We start from the raw sequence: 26,865 nt of genomic DNA on the forward strand, positions 1-26,865 counted from the left end.
AGATGGCGGTGTAGATATTTACATATTCATACAGATAGCATTGTAGATATTTCCATGTTCAAACCAATAGCGGTGTAGATATTTCCATGTTCATACAGGTGGCGGGGTAGATATTTCCATGTTTATAGAGATAGCAGTGTAGTTATTTCCATGTTTATAGAGATAGCAGTGTAGATATTTCCATTGATATACAGATAGCTTTGTAGATATTTGCATGTTCCTACAGATAGCGGTGTAGATATTTCCATGTTCGTTCAGATAGCGGTGTAGATATTTCCATGTTCATACAGATAGCGGTGTAGTTATTTCCATGTTCGTACAGATAGCGGAGTAGATATTTCCATGTTCCTACAGATAACGGTGTAGATATTTCCATGTTCGTACAGATGGCGCTGTAGACATTTCCATGTTCATAGAGAAGGCGGTGTAGATATTTCCATGTTTATGCAGATAGCGGTATAGATATTTCCATTTTTATACAGATGGTGGTGTAGATATTTCCATGTTTATAGAGATGGCGGTCTAGATATTTCCATGTTTACTGAGATAGTGGTGTAGTTATTTCCAAGTTTACAGAGACATCATTGTAGATATTTCCATGTTTATACAGATAGCGGTGAAGATATTTCCATGTTTATACAGATAGCGGTGTAGATGTTTCCATGTTCCTGCAGATAGCGGTGTAGATATTTCCATGTTCATCCAGATGCCGTTGTACATATATCCATGTTAATACAGATGGCGGTGAAGATATTTCCATGTTCATTCAGATGGCGGTGTAGATATTTCCATGTTCATACAAATGTCGGTGTAGATATTTCCATGTTCATAGAGATGGCGGTGTAGATATTTCCATGTTCATACAAATGGCGGTGTAGATATTTCCATGTTCATAGAGATGGCGGTGTAGATATTTCCATGTTTATACAGATACCAGTGTAGTTATTTCCATGTTTATAGAGATAGCAGTGTAGATATTTCCATTGATATACAGATAGCTGTGTAGATATTTGCATGTTCATACAGATAGCGGTGTAGATATTTCCATATTCATACAGATAGCGGTGTAGATATTTCTATGTTCATACAGATAGGGTGTAGATATTTCCATGTTCATACAGATAGCGGTGTAGATATTTCTATGTTCATACAGATAGCGGTTTAGATATTTCCATGTTCATACATATAGCGGTGTAGATATTTCCATTTTCATACAGATAGCGGTGTAGATATTTCTATGTTCATACAGTTAGCGGTGTAGATATTTCCACGTTCATACAGATGGCGGTGTAGATATTTACATGTTCATACAGATGGCGGTGTAAATATTTCCATGTTCGTACGGATGGCAGTGTAGATATATCCATGTTCATACAGATGGCAGTGTAGATATTTCCATGTTTATACAGATAGCAGTGTTGTTATTTCCATGTTTATAGTGATAGCAGTGTAGATATTTCCATTGATATACAGATAGCTGTGTAGATGTTTGCATGTTCATACGGATAGCGGGGTAGATATTTCCATGTTCGTACAGATAGCGGTGTAGATATTTCCATGTTCATTCAGATAGCGGTGTAGATATTTCCATGTTCATACAGATAGCGGTGTAGATATTTCCATGTTCATACAGATAGCGGTGTAGATATTTCCATGTTCACACAGTTAGCGGTGTAGATATTTCCATGTTCATACAGATGGCGGTGTAGATATTTCCATGTTTATGGGGATGGCGGTGTAGATATTTTCATGTTTACACAGATAGCGGTGTAGATATTTCCATGTTTACACAGCTAGCGGTGTAGACATTTCCATGTTTACACAGATAGCGGTGTAGATATATCCATGTTCCTAAAGATGGCGGTGAAGGTATTTCCATGTTCATACAGATGGCGGTGTACATATATCCATGTTAATACAGATGTCGGTTAAGATATTTCCATGTTCATACAGATAGCGGTGTAGATATTTCCATGTTCATACAAATGGCGGTGTAGATATTTCCATGTTCATAGAGATGCCGGTGTAGATATTTCAATGTTCATACAGATAGCGGTGTAGATATTTCCATTTTCATACAGATCGCGTTGTAGTTATTTCCATGTTCATACAGTGAGCGGTGTAGATATTTCCATGTTCATACAGATGGCGGTGTAGATATTTACATGTTCATACAGATGGCAGTATAGATATTTCCATGTTCGTACGGATGGCAGTGTAGATATTTCCATGCTCATTCAGGTGGCGGTGTAGATATTTCCATGTTTATACAGATAGCAGTGTATTTATTTCCATGTTTATAGAGATAGCAGTGTAGATATTTCCATTGATATACAGATAGCTGTGTAGATATTTGCATGTTCATACAGATAGCGGGGTAGATATTTCCATGTTCGTACAGATAGCGGTGTAGATATTTCCATATTCATACAGATAACGGTGTAGATATTTCCATGTTCATACAGATAGCGGTGTAGATATTTCCATGTTCATACAGTTAGGAGTGTAGATATTTCCATGTTCATACAGATGGCGGTGTAGATATTTACATGTTCATACAGATGGCGGTGTAGATATTTCCATGTTCGTACGGAAGGCAGTGTAGATATTTCCATGTTCATACAGGTGGCGGTGTAGATATTTCCATGTTTATACAGATAGCAGTGTAGTTATTTCCATGTTTATAGAGATAGCAGTGTAGATATTTCCATTGATATACAGATAGCTGTGTAGATATTTGCATGTTCATACAGATAGCTTGGTAGATATTTCCATGTTCATACAGATAACGGTGTAGATATTTCCATGTTCATACAGATAGCGGTGTAGATATTTCCATGTTCATACAGTTAGCGGTGTAGATATTTCCATGTTCATACAGATGGCGGTGTAGATAATTTCCTGTTCATACAGATGGCGGTGTAGATATTTCCATGTTCGTACAGATGGCGGTGTAGATATTTCCATGTTCATAGAGATGGCGGTGTAGATATTTCCGTGTTTATACAGACAGCAGTGTAGTTATTTCCATGTTTATAGAGATAGCAGTGTAGATACTTTCAATTTTATACAGATAGCTGTGTAGATATGTGCATGTTCATGCAGATAGCGGTGTAGATATTTCCATGTTCATACAGATAGCGGTGTAGATATTTCCATGTTCATACAGATAGCGGTGTAGATATTTCCATGTTCATACACATAGCGGTGTAGATATTTCCATGTTCATACCAGTAGCGGTGTAGATATTTCCATGTTCATACAGTTAGCGGTGTGGATATTTCCATGTTCATACAGATGGCGGTGTAGATATTTCCATGTTCATACAGATAGCGGTGTAGATATTTACATGTTCATACAGATGGCGGTGTAGATATTTCCATGTTCGTACGGATGGCAGTGTAGATATTTCCATGTTCATACAGGTGGCGGTGTAGATATTTCCATGTTTATACAGATAGCAGAGTAGTTATTTCCATGTTTATAGAGATAGCAGTGTAGATATTTCCATTGATATACAGATAGCTGTGTAGATATTTGCATGTTCATACAGATAGCGGGGTAGATATTTCCATGTTCATACAGATAACGGTGTAGTTATTTAAATGTTCATACAGATAGCGGTGTAGATATTTCCATGTTCATACAGTTAGCGGTGTAGATATTTCCATGTTCATACAGATGGCGGTGTAGATATTTACATGTTCATACAGATGGCGTTGTAGATATTTCCATGTTCATACAGATAGCGGTGTAGATATTTCCATGTTCATACCAATAGCGGTGTAGATATTTCCATGTTCATACAGTTAGCGGTGTAGATATTTCCACGTTCATACAGATGGCGGTGTAGATATTTACATATTCATACAGATAGCGTTGTAGATATTTCCATGTTCAAACCAATAGCGGTGTAGATATTTCCATGTTCATACAGGTGGCGGGGTAGATATTTCCATGTTTATACAGATAGCAGTGTAGTTATTTCCATGTTTATAGAGATAGCAGTGTAGATATTTCCATTGATATACAGATAGATGTGTAGATATTTGCATGTTCCTACAGATAGCGGTGTAGATATTTCCATGTTCGTACAGATAGCGGTGTAGATATTTCCATGTTCATACAGATAGCGGTGTAGAGATTTCCATGTTCGTACAGATAGCGGTGTAGATATTTCCATGTTCCTACAGATAGCGGTGTAGATATTTACATGTTCGTACAGATGGCGCTGTAGACATTTCCATGTTCATAGAGAAGGCGGTGTAGATATTTCCATGTTTATGCAGATAGCGGTCTAGATATTTCCATTTTTATACAGATGGTGGTGTAGATATTTCCATGTTTATAGAGATGGCGGTCTAGATATTTCCATGTTTACTGAGATAGTGGTGTAGTTATTTCCAAGTTTACAGAGACAGCATTGTAGATATTTCCATGTTTATACAGATAGCGGTGAAGATATTTCCATGTTTATACAGATAGCGGTGTAGATATTTCCATGTTCATGCAGATAGCCGTGTAGATATTTCCATGTTCATCCAGATGCCGTTGTACATATATCCATGTTAATACAGATGGCGGTGAAGATATTTCCATGTTCATTCAGATGGCGGTGTAGATATTTCCATGTTCATACAAATTGCGGTGTACATATTTCCATGTTCATAGAGATGGCGGTGTAGATATTTCCATGTTCATACAAATGGCGGTGTAGATATTTCCATGTTCATAGAGATGGCGGTGTAGATATTTCCATGTTTATACAGATACCAGTGTAGTTATTTCCATGTTTATAGAGATAGCAGTGTAGATATTTCCATTGATATACAGATAGCTGTGTAGATATTTGCATGTTCATACAGATAGCGGTGTAGATATTTCCATATTCATACAGATAGCGGTGTAGATATTTCTATGTTCATACAGATAGGGTGTAGATATTTCCATGTTCATACAGATAGCGGTGTAGGTATTTCTATGTTCATACAGATAGCGGTTTAGATATTTCCATGTTCATACATATAGCGGTGTAGATATTTCCATTTTCATACAGATAGCGGTGTAGATATTTCTATGTTCGTAAAGTTAGCGGTGTGGATATTTACATGTTCATACAGATGGCGGTGTAGATATTTACATGTTCATACAGATGGCGGTGTAAATATTTCCATGTTCGTACGGATGGCAGTGTAGATATATCCATGTTCATACAGATGGCGGTGTAGATATTTCCATGTTTATACAGATAGCAGTGTAGTTATTTCCATGTTTATAGTGATAGCAGTGTAGATATTTCCATTGATATACAGATAGCTGTGTAGATATTTGCATGTTCATACGGATAGCGGGGTAGATATTTCCATGTTCGTACAGATAGCTGTGTAGATATTTCCATGTTCATACAGATAGCGGTTTAGATATATCCATGTTCATACAGATAGCGGTGTAGGTATTTCCATGTTCATACAGATAGCGGTGTAGATATTTCCATGTTCATACAGTTAGCGGTGTAGATATTTCCATGTTCATACAGATGGCGGTGTAGATATTTCCATGTTTATGGGGATGGCGGTGTAGATATTTTCATGTTTACACAGATAGCGGTGTAGATATTTCCATGTTTTCACAGCTAGCGGTGTAGACATTTCCATGTTTACACAGATAGCGGTGTGGATATTTCCATGTTTATGCAGATAGCAGTGTAGATATTTCCATGTTTATACAGATAGCGGTGTGGATATTTCCATGTTTATGCAGATTGCGGTGTAGATATTTCCATGTTCATCCATATGCTGGTGTAGATATATCCATGTTCCTAAAGATGGCGGTGAAGGTATTTCCATGTTCATACAGATGGCGGTGTAAATATATCCATGTTAATACAGATGGCGGTGAAGATATTTCCATGTTCATACAGATGGCGGTGTAGATATTTCCATGTTCATACAAATGGCGGTGTAGATATTTCCATGTTCATAGAGATGCCGGTGTAGATATTTCCATGTTCATACAGATAGCGGTGTAGATATTTCCATTTTCATACAGATCGCGTTGTAGTTATTTCCATGTTCATACAGTTAGCGGTGTAGATATTTCCATGTTCATACAGATGGCGGTGTAGATATTTACATGTTCATACAGATGGCAGTGTAGATATTTCCATGTTCGTACGGATGGCAGTGTAGATATTTCCATGCTCATTCAGGTGGCGGTGTAGATATTTCCATGTTTATACAGATAGCAGTGTAGTTATTTCCATGTTTATAGAGATAGCAGTGTAGATATTTCCATTGATATACAGATAGCTGTGTAGATATTCGCATGTTCATACAGATAGCGGGGTAGATATTTCCATGTTCGTACAGATAGCGGTGTAGATATTTCCATATTCGTACAGATAACGGTGTAGATATTTCCATGTTCATACAGATAGCGGTGTAGATATTTCCATGTTCATACAGTTCGGAGTGTAGATATTTCCATGTTCATACAGATGGCGGTGTAGATATTTACATGTTAGTACAGATGGCGGTGTAGATATTTCCATGTTCGTACGGAAGGCAGTGTAGATATTTCCATGTTCATACAGGTGGCGGTGTAGATATTTCCATGTTTATACAGATAGCAGTGTAGTTATTTCCATGTTTATAGAGATAGCAGTGTAGATATTTCCATTGATATACAGATAGCTCTGTAGATATTTGCATGTTCATACAGATAGCGGGGTAGATATTTCCAAGTTCATACAGATAACGGTGTAGATATTTCCATGTTCATACAGATAGCGGTGTAGATATTTCCATGTTCATACAGTTAGCGGTGTAGATATTTCCATGTTCATACAGATGGTGGTGTAGATAATTACATGTTGATATAGGTGGCGGTGTAGATATTTCCATGTTCGTACAGATGGCGGTGTAGATATTTCCATGTTCATACAGGTGGCGGTGTAGATATTTCCATGTTTATACAGATAGCAGTGTAGTTATTTCCATGTTTATAGAGATAGCAGTGTAGATATTTCCATTGATATACAGATAGCTGTGTAGATATTTGCATGTTCATACAGATAGCGGTGTAGATATTTCTTTGTTCATACAGATAGCCGTGTAGATATTTCCATGTTCCTACAGATAGCGGTGTAGATATTTCCATTTTCATACAGATAGCGGTGTAGATATTTCCATGTTCATACATTTAGCGGTGTAGATATTTCCATGTTCATACAGATGGCGGTGTAGATATTTACAGGTTCATACAGATGGTGGTGTAGATATTTCCATGTTCGTACGGATGGCAGTGTAGATATTTCCATGTTCATACAGGTGGCGGTGTAGATATTTCCATGTTTATACAGAGCGCAGTGTAGTTATTTCCATGTTTATAGTGATATCAGTGTAGATATTTCCATTGATATACAGATAGCTGTGTAGATATTTGCATGTTCCTACGGATAGCGGGGTAGATATTTCCATGTTCGTACAGATAGCGGTGTAGATATTTCCATGTTCATACAGATAGCGGTGTAGATATTTCCATGTTCATACAGATAACGGTGTAGATATTTCCATCTTCATACAGATAGCGGTGTAGATATTTCCATGTTCATAGAGTTAGCGGTGTAGATATTTCCATGTTCATACAGATGGCGGTGTAGATATTTCCATGTTTATGGGGATGGCGGTGTAGATATTTTCATGTTTACACAGATAGCGGTGTGGATATTTCCATGTTTATGCAGATAGTAGTGTAGATATTTCCATGTTTATACAGATAGCGGTGCGGATATTTCCATGTTTATACAGATATCGGTTTAGATATTTCCATCTTAATACAGACGGCGGTGTTGATATGTCCATGTTTGTACAGATGGCAGTGTAGATATTTCCATGTTCATACAGATGGCGGTGTAGATATTTCGAAGTTTATACAGATAGCGCTGTAGTTATTTCCATATTTATAGAGAAATCTGTGTAGATAATTCCATGTATATTCAGATAGCTATGTAGATATTTCCACGTTCATGCTGATAGCTTTGTAGATATTTCCGTGTTCATCCAGATGCCGGTGTACATATATCCATGTTAATACAGATGGCGGTGAAGATATTTCCATGTTCATACAGATGGCAGTGTAGATATTTCCATGTTCATACAAATGGCGGTGTAGATATTTCCATGCTCATAGAGATGCCGGTGTAGATATTTCCATGTTCATACAGATAGCGGTGAAGATATTTCCATTTTCATACAGATCGTGGTGTAGATATTTCCATGTTCATACAGTTAGCGGTGTAGATATTTCCATGTTCATACAGATGGCGGTGTAGATATTTACATGTTCATACAGATGGCAGTGTAGATATTTCCATGTTCGTACGGATGGCAGTGTAGATATTTCCATGCTCTTTCAGGTGGCGGTGTAGATATTTCCATGTTTATACAGATAGCAGTGTATTTATTTCCATGTTTATAGAGATAGCAGTGTAGATATTTCCATTGATATACAGATAGCTGTGTAGATATTTGCATGCTCATACAAATGGCGGTGTAGATATTTCCATGTTCATACAGATGGCGGTGTAGTTATTTCTATATTTACATAGAAATCTGTGTAGATATTTCCATGTATATGCAGATAGCTGTGTAGATGTTTCCATGTTCATGCAGATAGCGGTGTAGTTATTTCCATGTTCATCCAGATGCCGGTGTAGATACATCCATGTTCATACAGATGGCGGTGAAGATATTTCCATGTTCAAATGGCGGTGTCGATATTTCTATGTTCATAGAGATGGCGGTGTAGATATTTCCATGTTCATGCAAATGGCGGTGTAGATATTTCCATGTTCATACAGATGGCGGTTTAGATATTTACCTGTTCATACAGATGGCGGTGTAAATATTTCCATGTTCTTACAGATGGCGGTGTAGGTATTTCCATGTTCATAGAGATGTCGGTGTAGATATTTCCATGTTTATGCAGATAGCGGTATAGATTTTACCATGTTTATACTGATGGTGGTGTAGATATTTCCATGTTTATAGAGATAGCAGTCTAGATATTTCCATGTTTATAGAGATAGTGGTGTAGTTATTTCAAAGCTTATATAGACAGCATTGTAGATATTTCCATGTATATACAGATAGCGGTGAAGATATTTCCATGTTTATACAGATAGCGGTGTAGATATTTCCATGTTTATACAGATAGCGGTGTAGATATTTCCATGTTTATAGAGATAGTGGTGTAGATAAATTCAATTTTATACAGATAGCAGTGTACTTATTTCCAAGTTTATACAGATTGCAGTGTAGATATTTCCACGTTTATAGAGATGGCGGTGTAGATATTTCCATGTTCATACAGATGGCGGTGTAGAGATTTCCATGTTTATAGAGATGGCGGTGTAGATATTTTCATGTTTACACAGATGGCGGTGTAGATATTTCCATGTTTACACAGATAGCGGTGTAGACATTTCCATGTTTACACAGATAGTGGTGTGGATATTTCCATGTTTATGCAGATAGCGGTGTAGATATTCCCATCTTTATACAGATAGCGGTGCAGTTATTTCCATGTTTATACAGATAGTGGTGCAGATATTTCCATTTTTATACAGATAGCGGTGTAGATATTTCCATCTTAATAAAGATGGCGGTGAAGATATCTCCATGCTCGTACAGATGGCGGTGTAGATATTTCCATGTTCATACAGATGGCGGTGTAGATATTTCGAAGTTTATAGAGATAGCGCTGTAGTTATTTCCATATTTATAGAGAAATCTGTGTAGCTATTTCCAAGTATATGCAGATAGCTGTGTAGATATTTCCATGTTCATGCAGAAAGCGGTGTAGATATTTCCATGTTCATCCAGATGCCGGTGTAGATATATCCATGTTCATACAGATGGCGGTGAAGATATTTCCATGTTCATACAGATGGCGGTGTAGATATTTCCATGTTCATACAAATGGTGGTGTAGATATTTCCATGTTCATAGAGATGGCGGTGTATATATTTCCATGTTTATACAGATAGCAATGTAGTTATTTCCATGTTTATAGAGATAGCAGTGTAGATATTTCCATTGATATACAGATAGCTGTGTAGATATTTGCATGTTCATACAGATAGCGGTGTAGATATTTCCATGTTCAAACAGATAGCGGTGTGGATATTTCCATGTTCATACAGATAGCGGTGTAGATATTTCCATGTTCATAACAATAGCGGTGTAGATATTTCCATGTTCATACAGTTAGCGGTGTAGGTATTTCCATGTTCATACAGATGGCGGTGTAGATATTTCCATGTTCGTACAGATGGCGGTGTAGATATTTGAATGTTCATAGAGATGGCGGTGTAGATATTTCCATGTTTATGCAGATAGCGTTTATAGATATTTCCATGTTTATGCAGATGGCGGTGTACATATTTCCATGTTTATTGACATGGCGGTCTAGATATTTCCATGTTTATAGAGATAGGGGTGTAGTTATTTCCAAGTTTATAGAGACAGCGTTGTAGATATTTCCATGTTTATACAGATAGCGGTGAAGATATTTCCATGTTTATAGGGATGGCGGTGTAGATATTTCCATGTTCATACAGATGGCGGTGTAGATATTTCCATGTTTATAGAGATGGCGGTGTAGATATTTTCATGTTTACGCAGATGGCGGTGTAGATATTTCCGTGTTTACACAGATAGCGGTGTAGACATTTCCGTGTTTACACAGATAGCGGTGTGGATATTTCCATGTTTATGCAGATAGCGGTGTAGATATTTCCATGTTTATACAGATAGCGGTGCGGATATTTCCATGTTTATACAGATAGTGGTGCGGATATTTCCATGTTTATACAGATAGCGGTGTAGATATTTCCATCTTATTACAGATAGCGGTGTAGATATGTCCATGTTCGTACAGATGATGGTGTAGATATTTCCATGTTCATACAGATGGCGGTGTAGATATTTCCATGTTCATACAGATGGCGGTGTAGATATTTCGAAGTTTATAGAGATAGCGCTGTAGTTATTTCTATATTTACATAGAAATCTGTGTAGATATTTCCATGTATATGCAGATAGCTGTGTAGATGTTTCCATGTTCATGCAGATAGCGGTGTAGTTATTTCCATGTTCATCCAGATGCCGGTGAAGATACATCCATGTTCATACAGATGGCGGTGAAGATATTTCCATGTTCACACAAATGGCGGTGTAGATATTTCCATGTTCATAGAGATGGCGGTGTAGATATTTCCATGTTTATACCGATAGCAGTGTAGTTATTTCCATGTTTATAGAGATAGCAGTGTAGATATTTCCATTGATATACAGATAGCGGTGTAGATATTTGCACGTTCCTACAGATAGCGGTGTAGATATTTCCATGTTCCTACAGATAGCGGTGTAGATATTTCCATGTTCATACAGAGAGCGGTGTAGATATTTCCATGTTCATACAGATAGCGGTTTAGATATTTCCATGTTCATACAGATAGCGGTGTAGGCATTTCCATGTTCATACAGTTAGCGGTTTAGATATTTCCATGTTCATACAGATGGCGGTGTAAATATTTCCATGTTCTTACAGACGGCGGTGTAGATATTTCCATCTTCATAGAGATGTCGGTGTAGTTATTTCCATGTTTATGCAGATAGCGGTATAGATTTTTCCATGTTTATACAGATGGTGGTGTAGATATTTCCATGTTTATAGAGGTAGCAGTCTAGATATTTCCATCTTTATAGAGATAGTGGTGTAGTTATTTCAAAGTTTATAGAGACAGCATTGTAGATATTTCCATTTATATACAGATAGCGGTGAAGATATTTCCATGTTTATACAGATAGCGGTGTAGATATTTCCATGTTTATACAGATAGCGGTGTAGATATTTCCATGTTTATAGAGATAGTGGTGTAGATAATTTCAATTTTATACAGATAGCAGTGTAGATATTTCCAAGTTCATACAGAAAGCAGTGTAGATATTTCCACGTTTATAGAGATGGCGGTGTAGATATTTCCATGTTCATACAGATGGCGGTGTAGATATTTCCATGTTTATAGAGATGGCGGTGTAGATATTTTCATGTTTACACAGATGGCGGTGTAGATATTTCCATGTTTACACAGATAGCGGTGTAGACATTTCCATGTTTACACACATAGTGGTGTGGATATTTCCATGTTTATGCAGATAGCGGTGTAGATATTTCCATCTTTATACAGATAGCGGTGCGGTTATTTCCATGTTTATACAAATAGTGGTGCAGATATTTCCATTTTTATACAGATAGCGGTGTAGATATTTCCATCTTAATACTGATGGCGGTGTAGATATTTCCATGTTCATACAGATGGCGGTGTAGATATTTCCATGTTCGTACAGATGGCTTTGTAGATATTTCCATGTTCATAGAGATGGCGGTGTAGATATTTCGAAGTTTATAGAGATAGCGCTGTAGTTATATCCATATTTATAGAGAAATCTGTGTAGCTATTTCCATGTATATGCAGATAGCTGTGTAGATATTTCCATGTTCATGCAGAAAGCGGTGTAGATATTTCCATGTTCATCCAGATGCCGGTGTAGATATATCCATGTTCATACAGATGGCGGTGAAGATATTTCCATGTTCATACAGATGGCGGTGTAGATATTTCCATGTACATACAAATGATGGTGTAGATATTTCCATGTTCATAGAGTTGGCGGTGTAGATATTTCCATGTTTTTACAGATAGCGGTGTAGTTATTTCCATGTTTATAGAGATAGCAGTGTAGATATTTCCATTGATATACAGATAGCTGTGTAGATATTTGCATGTTCATACAGATAGCGGTGTAGATATTTCCATGTTCATACAGATAGCGGTGTAGATATTTCCAAGTTCATACAGATAGCGGTGTAGATATTTCCACGTTCATAACAATAGCCGTGTAGATATTTCCATGTTCATACAGTTAGCGGTGTAGATATTTCCATGTTCATACAGATGGCGGTGTAGATATTTACATGTTCATACAGATGGCGGTGTAGATATTTCCATGTTCGTACGGATGGCAGTGTAGATATTTCCATGTTCATACATGTGGCGGTGTAGATATTTCCATGTTTATACGGATAACAGTGTAGTTATTTCCATGTTTATAGAGATAGCAGTGTAGATATTTTCATTGATATACAGATAGCTGTGTAGATATTTGCATGTTCATACAGATAGCGGTGTAGATATTTGCATGTTCGTACAGATAGCGGTGTAGATATTTCCATGTTCGTACAGATGGCGGTGTAGATATTTCCATGTTCATAGAGATTGCGGTGAAGATATTTCCATGTTTATGCAGATAGCGGTATAGATATTTCCATGTTTATACAGATGGTGGTGTAGATATTTCCATGTTTATAGACATGGCTGTCAAGATATTTCCATGTTTATAGAGATAGTGGTGTAGTTATTTCCAAGTTTATAGAGACAGCGTTGTAGATATTTCCATGTTTATACAGATAGCGGTGAAGCTATTTCCACGTTTACAGAGATGGCGGTGTAGATATTTCCATGTTCATACAGATGGCGGTGTAGATATTTCCATGTTTATAGAGATGGCGGTGTAGATATTTTCATGTTTACACAGATGGCGGTGTAGATATTTCCGTGTTTACACAGATAGTGGTGTAGACATTTCCGTGTTTAAACAGATAGCGGTGTGGATATTTCCATGTTTATGCAGATCGCGGTGTAGATATTTCCATGTTTATACAGATAGCTGTGCGGATATTTCCTTGTTTATACAGATAGTTGCGAAGATATTTCCATGTTTATACAGATAGCGGTGTAGATATTTCCATCTTAATACAGATGGCGGTGTAGATATGTCCATGTTCGTACAGATGGCGTTGTACATATTTCCATGTTCGTACAGATGGCCGTGTAGATATTTCAAAGTTTATAGAGATAGCGCTGTAGTTATTTCCATATTTATAGAGAAAGCTGTGTAGATATTTCCATGTATATGCAGATAGCTGTGTAGATATTTCCATGTTCATGCAGAAAGCGGTGTAGATATTTCCATGTTCATCCGGATGCCGGTGTAGATATATCCATATTCATACAGATGGCGGTGAATATATTTCCATGTTTATACAGATGGCGGTGTAGATATTTCCATGTTCATACAAATGGCGGTGTAGATATTTCCATGTTCATATAGATGGCGGTGTAGATATTTCCATGTTCATACAAATGGCGGTGTAGATATTTCCATGTTCATAGAGATGGCAGTGTTGATATTTCCATGTTTATACAGATAGCAGTGTAGTTATTTCCATGTTTATAGAGATAGCAGTGTACATATTTCCATTGATATATAGATAGCTGTGTAGATATTTGCATGTTCATACAGATAGCGGTGTAGATATTTCCTTTTTCATGCAGATAGCGGTGTAGATATTTCCATGTTCATACAGATAGCGGTGTAGATATTTCCATGTTAATGCAGATAGCGGTGTAGATATTTCCATGTTCATACCAATAGCGGTGTTGATATTCCCATGTCCACAGTTAGCGTTGTAGATATTTCCATGTTCATACAGACGGAGGTGTAGATATTTACATGTTCATACAGATGGCGGTGTAGATATTTCCATGTTCATACGGATGGCAGTTTAGGTATTTCCATGTTCATACAGGTGGCGGTGTAGATATTTCCATGTTTATACAGATAGCAGAGTAGTTATTTCCATGTTTATAGAGATAGCAGTGTAGATATTTCCACTGATATACAGAAAGCTGTGTAGATATTTGCATGTTCATACAGATAGCGGTGTAGATATTTCCATGTTCATACAGATAGTGGTGTAGATATTTCCATGTTCATACAGATGGCGGTGTAGATATTTCCATGTTTATACAGATAGCAGTGTAGTTATTTCCATGTTTATAGAGATAGCAGTGTAGATATTTCCATTGATATACAGATAGCTGTGTAGATATTTGCATGTTCATACAGATAGCGGTGTAGATATTTCCATGTTCATACATATAGCGGTGTAGATATTTCCATGTTCATACAGACAGCGGTGTAGATATTTCCATGTTCATACAGACAGCGGTGTAGATATTTCCATGTTCATACAGTTAGCAGTGTAGATATTTCCATGTTCATACAGATGGCGGTGTAGATATTTCCATGTTCATACAGATGGCGGTTTAGATATTTCCATGTTCATACAGATGGCGGTGTAGATATTTCCATGTTCATACAGATGGCGGTGTAGATATTTCCAAGTTCATACAGATAGCGGTGTAGATATTTCCATGTTCATACAGATAGCGGTGTAGATATTTCTTTGTTCATACAGATGGCAGTGTAGATATTTCCATGTTCATACAGTTAGCGGTGTAGATATTTCCATGTTCATACAGATGGCGATGTATTTACATGTTCATACAGATGGCGGTGCAGATATTTCCATGTTCATACGGATGGCAGTGCAGATATTTCCATGTTCATACAGGTGGCGGTGTATATATTTCCATGTTTATACAGATAGCAGTGTAGTTATTTCCATGTTTATAGAGATTGCAGTGTAGATATTTCCATTGATATACAGATAGCTGTGTAGATATTTGCATGTTCATACAGATAGCAGTGTAGATATTTCCATGTTCATACAGATAACGGTGTAGATATTTCCATGTTCATACAGATAGCTGTGTAGATATTTCCATGTTCATAGAATTAGCGGTGTAGATATTTCCATGTTCATACACATCGCGGTGCAGATATTTACATGTTCATACAGATGGCGGTGTAGATATTTCCATGTTCATACAGATGGCGGTGTAGATATTTCCATGTTCATACAGATGGCGGTGTAGGTATTTCCATGTTTATACAGATAGCAGTGTAGTTATTTCCAAGTTTATAGAGATAGCAGTGTAGATATTTCCATTGATATACAGATAGCTGTGTAGATATTTGCATGTTCATACAGATAGCGGTGTAGATATTTCCATGTTCATACAGATAGCGGTGTAGATATTTCCATGTTCATACAGACAGCGGTGTAGATATTTCCATGTTCATTCAGACAGCGGTGTAGATATTTCCATGTTCATACAGTTAGCGGTGTAGATATTTCCATGTTCATACAGATGACGGTGTAGATATTTACATGTTCATACAGATGGCGGTGTAGATATTTCCATGTTCATACAGATGGTGGTGTAGATATTTCCATGTTCATACAGATGGCGGTGTAGATATTTCCATGTTCATACAGATAGCGGTGTAGATATTTGCATGTTCATACAGTTAGCAGTGTAGATATTTCCATGTTCATACAGATCGCGGTGCAGATATTTACATGTTCATACAGATGGCGGTGTAGATATTTCCATGCTCGTACGGATGGCAGTGTAGATATTTCCATGTTCGTACAGGGGGCGGTGTAGATATTTCCATGTTTATACAGATAGCAGTGTAGTGATTTCAATGTTTATAGAGATAGCAGTGTAGATATTTCCATTGATATACAGATAGCTGTGTAGATATTTGCATGTTCATACAGATAGCCATGTAGATATTTCCACGTTCGTACAGATAGCGGTGTAGATATTTCCATGTTCATACAGATAGCGGTGTAGATATTTCCATGTTCATACAGATAACGGTGTAGATATTTCCATGTTCATACCGATAGCGGTGTAGATATTTCCATGTTCATACAGTTAGCGATGTAGATATTTCCATGTTCATACAGATGGCGGTGTAGATATTTACATGTTCATGCAGATAGCGGTGTAGATATTTCCATGTTCCTACAGATGGCGGTGTAGATATTTCCATGTTCATAGAGATGGCGGTGTAGATATTTCCATGTTTATGCAGATAGCGGTATGGATATTTCCATGTTTATACAGATGGCGGTGTAGATATTTCCATGTTTATAGAGATGGCGGTCTAGATATTTCCATGTTTATACAGATAGCGGTGAAGATATTTCCAGGTTTATACAGATAGCGGTGTAGATATTTCCATGTTTATACAGATAGCAGTGTAGATATTTCCATTTTTATAGAGATAGTGGTGAAGATAATTTCAATTTTATACAGATAGCAGTGTAGATATTTCCAAGTTCATACAGTTAGCAGTGTAGATATTTCCACGTTTATAGAGATGGCGGTGTAGATATTTCCATGTTTATACAGATAGCGCTGCGGATATTTCCATGTTTATGCAGATAGCGGTGTAGATATTTCCATGTATATACAGATAGCGTTGCGGGTATTTCCATGTTTATACAGATAGTTGTGCAGATATTTCCATGATTATAAAGATAGCGGTGTAGATATTTCCATCTTAATAAAGATGGCGGTATAGATATGTCCATGTTCATACAGATGGCGGTGTAGATATTTCCATGTTCATACAGATGGCGGTGTAGATATTTCGAAGTTTATAGAGATAGCGCTGTAGTTATTTCCATATTTGTAGAGAAATCTGTGTAGATATTTCCATGTATATGCAGATAGCTGTGTAGATTATTCCTTGTTCATACACATAGCGGTGTAGATATTTCCATGTTCATCCAGATGCCGGTGTAGATATTTGCATGTTCATACAGATAGCGGTGTAGATATTTCCATGTTCATACAGATAGCGGTGTAGATATTTCCATGTTTATAGAGATAGTGGTGTAGATAATTTCAATTTTATACAGATAGCAGTGTAGATATTTCCAAGAACATACAGATAGCAGTGTAGATATTTCCACGTTTATAGAGATGGCGGTGTAGATATTTCCATGTTCATACAGATGGCAGTGAAGATATTTCCATGTTCATAGAGATGGCGGTGTAGATATTTCCATGTTTATGCAGATAGCAGTATAGGTATTTCCATGTTTATACAGATGGTGGTGTAGATATTTCCATGATTATAGAGATGGCGGTCTAGATATTTCCATGTTTATAGAGATAGGGGTGTAGTTATTTCCAAGTTCATAGAGACAGCGTTGTAGTTATTTCCATGTTTATTCAGATAGCGGTGAAGGTATTTCCATGTTTATACAGATAGCGGTGTAGATATTTCCATGTTTATACAGATAGCAGTGTAGATATTTCCATTTTTATAGAGATAGTGGTGTAGATAATTTCAATGTTATACAGATAGCAGTGTAGATATTTCCAAGTTCATACAGATAGCAGTGTAGATATTTCCAAGTTCATACAGATAGCAATGTAGATATTTCCACGTTTATAGAGATGGCGGTGTAGGTATTTCCATGTTCATACAGATAGCAATGTAGATATTTCCATGTTTATAGAGATGGCGGTGTAGGTATTTTCATGTTTACACAGATGGCGGTGTAGATATTTCCATGTTTGCACAGATAGCGTTGTAGACATTTCCATGTTTACACAGATAGCAATGTGCATATTTCCATGTTTATGCAGATAGTGGTGTAGATATTTCCATGTATATACAGATAGCGGTGCGGGTACTTCCATGTTTATACAGCTAGTGGTGCAGATATTTCCATGTTTATGAAGATAGCGGTGTAGATATTTCCATCTTAATACAGATGGCGGTGTAGATATGTACATGTTCGTACAGATGACGGTGTAGATATTTCCATGTTCATACCGATGGCGGTGTAGATATTTCGAAGTTTATAGAGAGAGCGCTGTAGTTATTTCCATATTTATAGAGAAATCTGTGTAGATATTTCCATGCATATGCAGACAGCTGTGTAGATATTTCCATGTTCATGCAGATAGCGGTGTAGTTATTTCCATGTTCATCCAGATGCCGGTGTAGATCTATCCATGTTCATACAGATGACGGGGAAGATACTTCCATGTTCATACAGATGGCGGTGTAGATATTTTCATGTTCATACAAATGGCGGTGTAGATAATTCCATGTTCATAGAGATGGCGGTGTAGATATTTCCATGTTCATACAAATGGCGGTGTAGATATTTCCATGTTCATAGAGATGGCGGTGTAGGTATTTCCATGTTTATACAGATAGCAGTGTAGTTATTTCCATGTTTATAGAGATAGCTGTGTAGATATTTCCATTGATATACAGATAGCTGTAAAAATATTTGCATGTTCATACAGATGGCAGTGTAGATATTTACATGTTCATACACATGGCGGTGTACAAATTTCCATGTTCGTACAGATGGCGGTGTAGATATTTCCATGTTCATAGAGAAGGAGGTGTAGATATTTCCATGTTTATGCAGATAGCGGAACAGATATTTCCATGTTCATACAGATGGCGTTGTAGATATTTCGAAGTTTATAGAGATAGCGCTGTTGTTATTTCCATATTTATAGAGAAATCTGTGTAGATATTTCCATGTATATGCAGATAGATGTGTAGATATTTCCATGTTCATACAGATGGCGGTGTAGATATTTCCATGTTCATACAGATAGCGGTGTAGGTATTTGCATGTTCATACAGTTAGCAGTGTAGATATTTCCATGTTCATACAGATCGCGGTGCAGATATTTACATGTTCATACAGATGGCGGTGTAGATATTTCCATGCTCGTACGGATGGCAGTGTAGATATTTCCATGTTCGTACAGGGGGCGGTGTAGATATTTCCATGTTTATACAGATAGCAGTGTAGTGATTTCAATGTTTATAGAGATAGCAGTGTAGATATTTCCATTGATATACAGATAGCTGTGTAGATATTTGCATGTTCATACAGATAGCCATGTAGATATTTCCACGTTCGTACAGATAGCGGTGTAGATATTTCCATGTTCATACAGATAGCGGTGTAGATATTTCCATGTTCATACAGATAACGGTGTAGATATTTCCATGTTCATACCGATAGCGGTGTAGATATTTCCATGTTCATACAGTTAGCGATGTAGATATTTCCATGTTCATACAGATGGCGGTGTAGATATTTACATGTTCATGCAGATGGCGGTGTAGATATTTCCATGTTCCTACAGATGGCGGTGTAGATATTTCCATTTTCATAGAGATGGCGGTGTAGATATGTCCATGTTTATGCAGATAGCGGTATGGATATTTCCATGTTTATACAGATGGCGGTGTAGATATTTCCATGTTTATAGAGATGGCGGTCTAGATATTTCCATGTTTATACAGATAGCGGTGAAGATATTTCCAGGTTTATACAGATAGCGGTGTAGATATTTCCATGTTTATACAGATAGCAGTGTAGATATTTCCATGTTTATAGAGATAGTGGTGAAGATAATTTCAATTTTATACAGATAGCAGTGTAGATATTTCCAAGTTCATACAGATAGCAGTGTAGATATTTCCACGTTTATAGAGATGGCGGTGTAGATATTTCCATGTTTATACAGATAGCGCTGCGGACATTTCCATGTTTATGCAGATAGCGGTGTAGATATTTCCATGTATATACAGATAGCGTTGCGGGTATTTCCATGTTTATACAGATAGTGGTGCAGATATTTCCATGATTATAAAGATAGCGGTGTAGATATTTCCATCTTAATAAAGATGGCGGTATAGATATGTCCATGTTCGTACAGATGGCGGTGTAGATATTTCCATGTTCATACAGATGGCGGTGTAGATATTTTGAAGTTTATAGAGATAGCGCTGTAGTTATTTCCATATTTGTAGAGAAATCTGTGTAGATATTTCCATGTATATGCAGATAGCTGTGTAGATTATTCCATGTTCATACACATAGCGGTGTAGATATTTCCATGTTCATCCAGATGCCGGTGTAGATATTTGCATGTTCATACAGATAGCGGTGTAGATATTTCCATGTTCATACAGATAGCGGTGTAGATATTTCCATGTTTATAGAGATAGTGGTGTAGATAATTTCAATTTTATACAGATAGCAGTGTAGATATTTCCAAGAACATACAGATAGCAGTGTAGATATTTCCACCTTTATAGAGATGGCGGTGTAGATATTTCCATGTTCATACAGATGGCAGTGAAGATATTTCCATGTTCATAGAGATGGCGGTGTAGATATTTCCATGTTTATGCAGATAGCAGTATAGGTATTTCCATGTTTATACAGATGGTGGTGTAGATATTTCCATGATTATAGAGATGGCGGTCTAGATATTTCCATGTTTATAGAGATAGTGGTGTAGTTATTTCCAAGTTCATAGAGACAGCGTTGTAGTTATTTCCATGTTTATTCAGATAGCGGTGAAGGTATTTCCATGTTTATACAGATAGCGGTGTAGATATTTCCATGTTTATACAGATAGCAGTGTAGATATTTCCATTTTTATAGAGATAGTGGTGTAGATAATTTCAATGTTATACAGATAGCAGTGTAGATATTTCCAAGTTCATACAGATAGCAGTGTAGATATTTCCAAGTTCATACAGATAGCAATGTAGATATTTCCACGTTTATAGAGATGGCGGTGTAGGTATTTCCATGTTCATACAGATAGCAATGTAGATATTTCCATGTTTATAGAGATGGCGGTGTATGTATTTTCATGTTTAAACAGATGGCGGTGTAGATATTTCCATGTTTGCACAGATAGCGGTGTAGACATTTCCATGTTTACACAGATAGCAATGTGCATATTTCCATGTTTATGCAGATAGTGGTGTAGATATTTCCATGTATATACAGATAGCGGTGCGGGTACTTCCATGTTTATACAGCTAGTGGTGCAGATATTTCCATGTTTATGAAGATAGCGGTGTAGATATTTCCATCTTAATACAGATGGCGGTGTAGATATGTCCATGTTCGTACAGATGGCGGTGTAGATATTTCCATGTTCATACCGATGGCGGTGTAGATATTTCGAAGTTTATAGAGATAGCGCTGTAGTTATTTCCATATTTATAGAGAAATCTGTGTAGATATTTCCATGCATATGCAGACAGCTGTGTAGATATTTCCATGTTCATGCAGATAGCGGTGTAGTTATTTCCATGTTCATCCAGATGCCGGTGTAGATATATCCATGTTCATACAGATGACGGGGAAGATACTTCCATGTTCATACAGATGGCGGTGTAGATATTTTCATGTTCATACAAATGGCGGTGTAGATAATTCCATGTTCATAGAGATGGCGGTGTAGATATTTCCATGTTCATAGAAATGGCGGTGTAGATATTTCCATGTTCATAGAGATGGCGGTGTAGGTATTTCCATGTTTATACAGATAGCAGTGTAGTTATTTCCATGTTTATAGAGATAGCTGTGTAGATATTTCCATTGATATACAGATAGCTGTAAAAATATTTGCATGTTCATACAGTTGGCAGTGTAGATATTTACATGTTCATACACATGGCGGTGTACAAATTTCCATGTTCGTACAGATGGCGGTGTAGATATTTCCATGTTCATAGAGAAGGCGGTGTAGATATTTCCATGTTTATGCAGATAGCGGAACAGATATTTCCATGTTCATACAGATGGCGGTGTAGATATTTCGAAGTTTATAGAGATAGCGCTGTAGTTATTTCCATATTTATAGAGAAATCTGTGTAGATATTTCCATGTATATGCAGATAGATGTGTAGATATTTCCATGTTCATACAGATGGCGGTGTAGATATTTCCATGTTCATACAGATAGCGGTGTAGGTATTTGCATGTTCATACAGTTAGCAGTGTAGATATTTCCATGTTCATACAGATCGCGGTGCAGATATTTACATGTTCATACAGATGGCGGTGTAGATATTTCCATGCTCGTACGGATGGCAGTGTAGATATTTCCATGTTCGTACAGGGGGCGGTGTAGATATTTCCATGTTTATACAGATAGCAGTGTAGTGATTTCAATGTTTATAGAGATAGCAGTGTAGATATTTCCATTGATATACAGATAGCTGTGTAGATATTTGCATGTTCATACAGATAGCCATGTAGATATTTCCACGTTCGTACAGATAGCGGTGTAGATATTTCCATGTTCATACAGATAGCGGTGTAGATATTTCCATGTTCATACAGATAACGGTGTAGATATTTCCATGTTCATACCGATAGCGGTGTAGATATTTCCATGTTCATACAGTTAGCGATGTAGATATTTCCATGTTCATACAGATGGCGGTGTAGATATTTACATGTTCATGCAGATGGCGGTGTAGATATTTCCATGTTCCTACAGATGGCGGTGTAGATATTTCCATTTTCATAGAGATGGCGGTGTAGATATTTCCATGTTTATGCAGATAGCGGTATGGATATTTCCATGTTTATACAGATGGCGGTGTAGATATTTCCATGTTTATAGAGATGGCGGTCTAGATATTTCCATGTTTATACAGATAGCGGTGAAGATATTTCCAGGTTTATACAGATAGCGGTGTAGATATTTCCATGTTTATACAGATAGCAGTGTAGATATTTCCATGTTTATAGAGATAGTGGTGAAGATAATTTCAATTTTATACAGATAGCAGTGTAGATATTTCCAAGTTCATACAGATAGCAGTGTAGATATTTCCACGTTTATAGAGATGGCGGTGTAGATATTTCCATGTTTATACAGATAGCGCTGCGGACATTTCCATGTTTATGCAGATAGCGGTGTAGATATTTCCATGTATATACAGATAGCGTTGCGGGTATTTCCATGTTTATACAGATAGTGGTGCAGATATTTCCATGATTATAAAGATAGCGGTGTAGATATTTCCATCTTAATAAAGATGGCGGTATAGATATGTCCATGTTCGTACAGATGGCGGTGTAGATATTTCCATGTTCATACAGATGGCGGTGTAGATATTTTGAAGTTTATAGAGATAGCGCTGTAGTTATTTCCATATTTGTAGAGAAATCTGTGTAGATATTTCCATGTATATGCAGATAGCTGTGTAGATTATTCCATGTTCATACACATAGCGGTGTAGATATTTCCATGTTCATCCAGATGCCGGTGTAGATATTTGCATGTTCATACAGATAGCGGTGTAGATATTTCCATGTTCATACAGATAGCGGTGTAGATATTTCCATGTTTATAGAGATAGTGGTGTAGATAATTTCAATTTTATACAGATAGCAGTGTAGATATTTCCAAGAACATACAGATAGCAGTGTAGATATTTCCACCTTTATAGAGATGGCGGTGTAGATATTTCCATGTTCATACAGATGGCAGTGAAGATATTTCCATGTTCATAGAGATGGCGGTGTAGATATTTCCATGTTTATGCAGATAGCAGTATAGGTATTTCCATGTTTATACAGATGGTGGTGTAGATATTTCCATGATTATAGAGATGGCGGTCTAGATATTTCCATGTTTATAGAGATAGTGGTGTAGTTATTTCCAAGTTCATAGAGACAGCGTTGTAGTTATTTCCATGTTTATTCAGATAGCGGTGAAGGTATTTCCATGTTTATACAGATAGCGGTGTAGATATTTCCATGTTTATACAGATAGCAGTGTAGATATTTCCATTTTTATAGAGATAGTGGTGTAGATAATTTCAATGTTATACAGATAGCAGTGTAGATATTTCCAAGTTCATACAGATAGCAGTGTAGATATTTCCAAGTTCATACAGATAGCAATGTAGATATTTCCACGTTTATAGAGATGGCGGTGTAGGTATTTCCATGTTCATACAGATAGCAATGTAGATATTTCCATGTTTATAGAGATGGCGGTGTATGTATTTTCATGTTTAAACAGATGGCGGTGTAGATATTTCCATGTTTGCACAGATAGCGGTGTAGACATTTCCATGTTTACACAGATAGCAATGTGCATATTTCCATGTTTATGCAGATAGTGGTGTAGATATTTCCATGTATATACAGATAGCGGTGCGGGTACTTCCATGTTTATACAGCTAGTGGTGCAGATATTTCCATGTTTATGAAGATAGCGGTGTAGATATTTCCATCTTAATACAGATGGCGGTGTAGATATGTCCATGTTCGTACAGATGGCGGTGTAGATATTTCCATGTTCATACCGATGGCGGTGTAGATATTTCGAAGTTTATAGAGATAGCGCTGTAGTTATTTCCATATTTATAGAGAAATCTGTGTAGATATTTCCATGCATATGCAGACAGCTGTGTAGATATTTCCATGTTCATGCAGATAGCGGTGTAGTTATTTCCATGTTCATCCAGATGCCGGTGTAGATATATCCATGTTCATACAGATGACGGGGAAGATACTTCCATGTTCATACAGATGGCGGTGTAGATATTTTCATGTTCATACAAATGGCGGTGTAGATAATTCCATGTTCATAGAGATGGCGGTGTAGATATTTCCATGTTCATAGAAATGGCGGTGTAGATATTTCCATGTTCATAGAGATGGCGGTGTAGGTATTTCCATGTTTATACAGATAGCAGTGTAGTTATTTCCATGTTTATAGAGATAGCTGTGTAGATATTTCCATTGATATACAGATAGCTGTAAAAATATTTGCATGTTCATACAGTTGGCAGTGTAGATATTTACATGTTCATACACATGGCGGTGTACAAATTTCCATGTTCGTACAGATGGCGGTGTAGATATTTCCATGTTCATAGAGAAGGCGGTGTAGATATTTCCATGTTTATGCAGATAGCGGAACAGATATTTCCATGTTCATACAGATGGCGGTGTAGATATTTCGAAGTTTATAGAGATAGCGCTGTAGTTATTTCCATATTTATAGAGAAATCTGTGTAGATATTTCCATGTATATGCAGATAGATGTGTAGATATTTCCATGTTCATACAGATGGCGGTGTAGATATTTCCATGTTCATACAGATAGCGGTTTAGATATTTGCATGTTCATACAGTTAGCAGTGTAGATATTTCCATGTTCATACAGATCGCGGTGCAGATATTTACATGTTCATACAGATGGCGGTGTAGATATTTCCATGCTCGTACGGATGGCAGTGTAGAAATTTCCATGTTCGTACAGGGGGCGGTGTAGATATTTCCATGTTTATACAGATAGCAGTGTAGTGATTTCAATGTTTATAGAGATAGCAGTGTAGATATTTCCATTGATATACAGATAGCTGTGTAGATATTTGCATGTTCATACAGATAGCCATGTAGATATTTCCACGTTCGTACAGATAGCGGTGTAGATATTTCCATGTTCATACAGATAGCGGTGTAGATATTTCCATGTTCATACAGATAACGGTGTAGATATTTCCATGTTCATACCGATAGCGGTGTAGATATTTCCATGTTCATACAGTTAGCGATGTAGATATTTCCATGTTCATACAGATGGCGGTGTAGATATTTACATGTTCATGCAGATGGCGGTGTAGATATTTCCATGTTCCTACAGATGGCGGTGTAGATATTTCCATGTTCATAGAGATGGCGGTGTAGATATTTCCATGTTTATGCAGATAGCGGTATGGATATTTCCATGTTTATACAGATGGCGGTGTAGATATTTCCATGTTTATAGAGATGGCGGTCTAGATATTTCCATGTTTATACAGATAGCGGTGAAGATATTTCCAGGTTTATACAGATAGCGGTGTAGATATTTCCATGTTTATACAGATAGCAGTGTAGATATTTCCATGTTTATAGAGATAGTGGTGAAGATAATTTCAATTTTATACAGATAGCAGTGTAGATATTTCCAAGTTCATACAGATAGCAGTGTAGATATTTCCACGTTTATAGAGATGGCGGTGTAGATATTTCCATGTTTATACAGATAGCGCTGCGGATATTTCCGTGTTTATGCAGATAGCGGTGTAGATATTTCCATGTATATACAGATAGCGTTGCGGGTATTTCCATGTTTATACAGATAGTGGTGCAGATATTTCCATGATT

This window comes from Gorilla gorilla, chromosome 9 (assembly GCF_029281585.2).
Source record: "Gorilla gorilla gorilla isolate KB3781 chromosome 9, NHGRI_mGorGor1-v2.1_pri, whole genome shotgun sequence".
In the NCBI taxonomy this organism is placed as follows: domain Eukaryota; kingdom Metazoa; phylum Chordata; class Mammalia; order Primates; family Hominidae; genus Gorilla; species Gorilla gorilla.